Source organism: Schistocerca gregaria, chromosome 5 (assembly GCF_023897955.1).
Source record: "Schistocerca gregaria isolate iqSchGreg1 chromosome 5, iqSchGreg1.2, whole genome shotgun sequence".
NCBI lineage: Eukaryota > Metazoa > Arthropoda > Insecta > Orthoptera > Acrididae > Schistocerca > Schistocerca gregaria.
The window spans coordinates 527,913,930-527,921,231 of record NC_064924.1 but is presented as its reverse complement, the minus strand read 5'-3'; the positions used below and the strand labels follow the sequence as shown (position 1 = coordinate 527,921,231).

The window sequence follows — 7,302 nt, the reverse complement described above, 5'->3', positions numbered from 1 at the left end:
CTACCAATGCATGCCTGCTTAGCGTGTTATTTTTAGCTACACGTGCATCTGTTATTTCTGAATTTCTTGCCACAGACAATTTGGATTCCATGATTGCAGCTCTGGCTGCTTGAACAATGGTCCATGCATATTAAGAACATTGGGCAGTCTCCTAAATAACAAACGATACGCAAAGTAATGTTTACAACTTTTACTCTACAAGGTATGTATTGTATCCTTTTACTTCTTTGGCATTCAGATACCGTTTTATGAGAGAAAATATAGTACAAATGAGTTACTGTATTCATCCACAGACCATTTACACGAAGATATTAGACCTGACAATTGTTTATTTTTTAGCTTTGTTTAAAGGAAATTTGCACACAACCACTTTAGTATCACACACGAGTGGGCTGGCGCAGCAGGTAGCACATTGGACTCGAAGTCATGTGGATGACAGTTCTGAAGTAATCGCGATAGCACAAATCTACTAATACCAGTATTGATGGCCCCTGTTTCCATCAGAAATGAGAGGTAGAATCTTCCTACACGTAGATCAAGGGCCTGAAGATAGCGCAGCAAAGCGTTGAAACTGGTAGCCAAATAAAATAAGTTTGGAAACTAGATGATTGAAAGGTGTTTAATTTTACGTCCTGTATCAAAAACCCGTGTCCCGCAACCATCTCTGTAAAGATGGACATAAGCGACATTCTAGTGGATTTACCGACAGTGGCGAACGTTGCCTTACAGTGCATACAAATCAATTTAGCCCATACGTGTGCAGAAGGTCGGTGAACGGAGGGACTACTAAACTGCTGTTATCTCCATCACGAATGGTTGCTATGCGGAAGGGGCTGTGCATTTCAACAGCTCAAGAATACGCACAAACGAATACGCTACAGTTAACTTATTTGTAAACGATGATAACACACTCAATTCGACAAATGTAGACGTTCTAAGTGAATTATTTCTCACGAAGTACCAAAAAATATGTCACAAAAACGAATGATCAACCAAAGCGAGAGAGAAACGCAAGTCTAAAAAATACACACACACACACACACACACACACACACACACACACACACACACACACACACACAGTACTCCGTCAAATTTACTTTAGAGAAGGAAAACCATTCCAGCGGATTTGCGGATATTGAATAATAACTGTACTATGTACTATTACATTTTGTGAATTCAAATACCGGGTGATCAAAAAGTCAGTATAAATTTGAAAACTTAATAAACTACGGAATAATGTAGATAGAGGGGTAAGAATTGACACACATGCTTGGAATGACGGGGTTTTTTATTAGAACCACCCCATATTGCTAGACGCGTGAAAGATCTCTTGCGCTCGTCGTTTGGTGATGATCGTGTGCTCAGCCGCCACTTGCGTCATGCTTGACCTCCCAGGTCCCCAGACCTCAGTCGATGAGATTATTGGCTTTGGCGTTACCTGAAGTCCCAAGTGTATCGTGATCGACCTACATCCCTAGAGATGCTGAAAGACAACATCCGACGCCAATGCCTCACCATAACTACGGACATGCTTTACAGTGCTGTTCACAACATTATTCCTCGACTACAGCTATTGTTGCGGAATGATGGTGGACATATTGAGCATTTCCTGTAAAGAACATTATCTTTGCTTTGTCTTACTTTGTTGTGCTAATTATTGCTATTCTGATCAGATGAAGCGCCATCTGTCGGACATTTATTGAACTTTTCTATTTCTTTTGGTTCTAATAAAACCATGTCATTCCAAGCATGTGTGTCAATTTGTACCCCTCTATCTAAATTATTCCGTGATCTATTCACTTTTCAAATTTATGCTGACTTTTTGAACATCCGGTACATTTATACCATATTAAACTGTAGTCCTGAAGCAGATATAAGCACCTAAAACCGGCTGCAAATACGCGTTAAAAGTTTTTAGGGATTTGGCTTATTTAAGATAGTAATTCTGTATAACTAAATGTTTAAGCCGTTATTTTAAATAGGTCTTGTTATTACAATTTGATTAAAGAAAAGAAAAAAAAACATGTTTCCGCCCGGGATCGAACCGGGGACCTTCCGCGTGTTAGGCGGATGTGATAACCACTACACCACGGAAACACCTGACAATTCCATGCTGTAAATGCGTATTTATACACGTAGGGAGGATATAACATGTAGACTGGCAATGTTAAGGAAAGAGTTTCTGAAAACGAGAAATTTGTGAACATTGAGTTTAGGTGTGTCAGGAAGTTCTCTCTGAAAGAGAGAGAGAGAGAGAGAGAGCGCTAAAAATCTTGTGATTAATTTCCGCTGTTTGCAACAGGACACTAATGAAGAATATCTGAAAATCCGTAATTGTGGAATGGACCAAATCTCTAGCCACCTGTAAACGTTTTCTGCAGTCTTTTCCATTCATTAGAGAAATCAGCGTCAGGTGCATAACTAGGTTACAGCAGGATTTCCAAAACTGTGTTTCGCGGAACACGGTGTTCCACAGGAAGTGAATAATTGCTCAACATAGGCGCGTCTGTCGTCCGGCATTTTGACGATTGTAACTATTATTTTACAATTTCATTTTTAATTCCGTGTTATTAGTTAAAATTTAAAATTGTGGGGATCATTGAATAAAACAAGTTCCTCATTTTTCAAGGTTTATTAATCTTCAAAATAAGCTAGGTGTTCCATCAAAGTGGCGGGATTGGGTGTCCAACTTATTACAGCGGGCCTTAAAAATATTTTACATTTATTGCTTTTTAATTTTATCAACATTTCCTTTCGAGAATCCGACATACAAATAGTATTAGGTGTACAAATTTAAGCAAACAACTCTTTTCCTAAAGATATGTAACACAGACTATACATGCAGCTGAGAAATAACCAAATGCAGTCAAATATTACTTTATATGGCAGTATGATAACTTCACTATATTGTCGAACGAATTAGCATTCTAAAATACAGAACTGCTCTTGGCTATAAAATAATAAAAAATCGCTCAATCTTCTTATGTAAGATAGATTATCGCACAACACAATGTTAATCATGTTAAAATCTCTTGACAATACCTGTATTTCTCCAACAACAGTTTTTTATATAAATGTCTGGTTTATCTTAAACAAAGTCGTAATTCCTTCGTCACATCATAGTATCCCAGGTTCCCCCGCAAATCAGTCTCAGATTTTACAAAAGTGTCTTTTACTTCATCAATACTCTTCAATTTCCTTACGTTATCAAGGCCTTTTTTAAATTATTATTTTAACAGTAAATTTAAACTGTAGTAACCACATTTGTATATTAAATAAAACCGAATGATTTACAGTTATGGGATGTAACAGTGATTGCAACCAGTCTTCTAATGTATGCGACCTCATAAATCAGTTTGTTTGTTGCTTATGCTGTACAACATACGTTGCTGTTTGCATAACTTTATTTACAAATATGTTAGAGCTGCAATGGTTGGACTCGCTGTTCCAAGAATATTGAGGTTATTACAAATGAGACATTTTACTGTAGACTATCGTTCTTGTAGTAAAACTTGAAGACACATATCAGCACGTCTTTGGAAGAGATGTTTTCTCACCTTTGATGCAGCTCTTTTGATTTAAGCCTCTTTATGGGAATTGTTATCTTTCAGGAAAGAAAGGAATTCGTAAGGAATTGGCTGTGGCCTAGGTATGGGACCAACCTCGGTATTTGCCTAAACTGGAAATGAGAAACCACGGAGAACTGTTTCTGGATTGCAGGCGGATGGATTCGAACCACCTCATCTCCAAATCAAAATACAGGGATTACTAGCTGAGTGCCTCAGCGGGCAGAGCTACACCGTTCGGTGGCCAATTTGGAAAAAAAAGTAGTTGAACACAATTTCAAAATAAATTTGATCACAACACAAGGTGAAATTCTGATACTGTACGGCTTTCCTTTAATTGCGCATATTTGGTCATTTGATAGTCCGTAAATGCACGCGTATTTTAAGCTTTAATTGTGCATGGAAGTGCTGGTTTCAGTTATTATAAAGTGTTACAAGATCATAAATTGAATTTGACCGTAGAGGATGCCGGTAAGGTACGGTAAGTTAGGATGGGGACGCAGGGCAGTCCGCTCGGACGAATTTGAACAGCCCGCAGAAAAAGATCTTTTAGAAATGAAGATACGAACAGTCATCACACACCCCTTACCCCTCCCAATCGCTCCTTATGCTGACTGGTTTTCATAACTGAGTGCTGTCAGGACGACCAGACTGGGCCATAGTTAGCCATTTAGGCTACTAATGACAAAATTTCGAGCAATTGTTTCAACGAAATGAGGAGCATCGTTTCAAAACGTTTTAAATGCTGCCGATGGCAAAATACAGTTTGATGAGTCTCTCTCTCTCCCTCCCCCCCCCCCCCCCCCCCCAATTGTGGTATGCCCTTCAACGCCGTTGTCAGATCGGGTCATTTCGTATTCTTTACCATAGTAATTTAGAGTCCAAAAACATGAATCGGATGAAATCGTATTACGTAAATCGCAGTCGACGGTTCACAACGTATTATGTTTAGTGCCAGTTTCCCAGCCTGCTCCTTTGCATGCTGTTTCTGCTATTTTCATCACACAACTCACAGTGTGGTGTTTATTACATGACAGTGCACTTTTGGAGCACCATGAAGAGATATTTACCCATGGGAGACTGATCATAACGAAGGAGAATGAGAATTAGAGCCGCGAAAACAAAGAGCGTGCAAAGAAACTCAGTAACAGCACTTTATGTATTTTAGAATGATCATTTTCTGTTAAATCTGCAATGTCGGTGCACAGATGTGTTATTCGCGCAGGGAAGATTGCACAAATCTAGTTTTTATGCTTTGATTGCGCTTTGTTATTTATATTTAGGAACTGACGAAGTTATTTTAGGTACTTCAACCGAGATCCACATTTAAGTCATTTTCAGCCGCCTTGAAATCACGGAGAAGGCAGATTCAAGTTTGGAAGCATCGCAGTATTCTACCTAGAGAACGCAAAAAGTAATGCTTATAGCGTACGGAACAAAGAAGATGATCGCAGACTCTAGTTGTATGATGAACTAGAAAGGATTAAGCATGAAAGCGCAGTTGGAATTCCACTGAAACTGCATTACCTAACGCTAAGAAACTGAATGTCGATAAATTGTTAAAAACAAGATTTGGGGAAAACTGGAAAGAGGTTGATAACTTGCAGTTTCTAGCAAACATCGGTGCGACATCAGGCGAAATTGGTAAGCCGACTGATGAGGACGATTACAGATTGTATGAGGGAGGAGGACGAGGTGCAAGATTGTAATCGATCTACCGTGAACAACATGTTAAGAACTTTACTTTCGTACGTGATGGGCTGTGTCCAACAATAAAATAAAAAATTGAAATGAACCTTTCAAATCATATTTTGTGAAGCCATGATTGGATCATAACGGATTCGTATTTTGTTACGTGGAAAAGATGCCTTGTCTTCAATGCAACCATCGCCAGTTAGGCGATATTTCTGTTGATCACCGCTATTTTTGAGTGACACATTAAAATTAACATATACGTCTACGCATTGAATTTAATTTAATCTTATCTGTAATGAGTTTACCGCTTCGCTGCCTTGTGTGACAGTGCTATAAACGGATATAGTTACATTATTAGAGCAGTGCATTTTTTTTTTTTTTTTTAAGTTACCATATCGCTAGTGGACGAATCAAAATTAGTTTTCCCTTCTTTCTTGATACAAACTTATTCTATATTAGAAACTATCAGAAGAGAGCATAGCGCAACAACAAACGGCACCACTTCCATTAAATTCAACTACAAGTATGAACTGAACTGATTAACAGAACATCTGAACTTGAGGAAGGTTAACAATGTACAGTAGTGCTATCGACATATCAATAGATTAAATCTGTCGATAGCAATATTTACTATCGGTAGTGCGATCCATTTTTCGCCGTATGATTCATAACTGAAACAGCTTTGAATTTCACTACGGGACAGCTGGGTCGTGCGTAATTTCATTTAGACTGTTTTGGAGGGGGAAGGCTACGTCCACACTGAAACTACCCGAAGACATACTCAATTCGATAAAACGCCGTTCACAACTTGTTTTTCACGTAATATCTAATAAGTACATAGGTTGAATCGACATATAGAAGAATAATCTGGTAATGAACAGTGTTCGCTTAGTGACCTGAATTCTTGTCTTACATAAATGACAAGTCATCGTTTCTACGCTGAATGAGTCGGGGAGTTTTCCAAGGATGTTGTTGAGAGAGATAAGGCGCTTTGCTTCCAATTCGCCAGTTGTCGATTTTCAGCATTTCTGTTGTACACACACTCGCCACTCAAATAAGCCTGCGGTCATTCGCTCCACTAGTTATACGACAGTGTTTTCAAATCACGTAGTCATTCCTGGTCAACTGTAGACTGTAAGTATTCTTTAAAAAATCTAGCCCTATTAAAAAATTTAGCCCTATTAAAAAATTTAGCCCTATTAAAAAATTTAGCCCTATTAAAAAATTTAGCCCTATTAAAAAATTTAGCCCTATTAAAAAATTTAGCCCTATTAAAAAATTTAGCCCTATTAAAAAATTTAGCCCTATTAAAAAATTTAGCCCTATTAAAAAATTTAGCCCTATTAAAAAATTTAGCCCTATTAAAAAATTTAGCCCTATTAAAAAATTTAGCCCTATTAAAAAATTTAGCCCTATTAAAAAATTTAGCTCTATTAAAAAATTTAGCTCTATTAAAAAATTTAGCTCTATTAAAAAATTTAGCTCTATTAAAAAATTCAGCTCTATTAAAAAATTCAGCTCTATTAAAAAATTCAGCTCTATTAAAAAATTCAGCTCTATTAAAAAATTCAGCTCTATTAAAAAATTCAGCTCTATTAAAAAATTCAGCTTTAATTTAGCTTTATTAAAAAATTTAGCTTTATAAAAAATTAGCTTTATAAAAAATTTAGCTTTATAAAAAATTTAGCTTTATAAAAAATTTAGCTTTATAAAAAACGCTCACTTCTAGCAAAAGCCGCTGTAAGATAAATCAGAATAGCTGTAATTAAACTACACACTGATCTCACTTGTACTAAGACTGCAGTACACGCAAGGTGCCTATTTGCTTCAACCGAATTCGTGGAATACATACGTTCAAATTAACGTTCATCAACCTGCCGTCTTCTGCAGTAGTTGTCCCCTGCGCAGAAAACACGAAGGTCGTGAAACCGTTATATCTTAATCACACTACGTCATCTTCCCATTGCTGCCTTCTCAACTGCTTTAAGAGCAGCTTCTTGTACCTGAAAACGATGGCTGCCAGAAACATTACTCCCCC

General features: G+C 37.4%; 1 non-coding gene across 1 annotated transcript; it reads right to left on the bottom strand.

Moving 5' to 3' along the window:
- Positions 1–2,027: 2,027 nt before the first annotated feature.
- Trnav-aac (transfer RNA valine (anticodon AAC)) lies at positions 2,028–2,100 on the bottom strand. The gene has a single exon. It is a non-coding gene; the product is annotated as a tRNA-Val (tRNA).
- Positions 2,101–7,302: the final 5,202 nt, after the last annotated feature.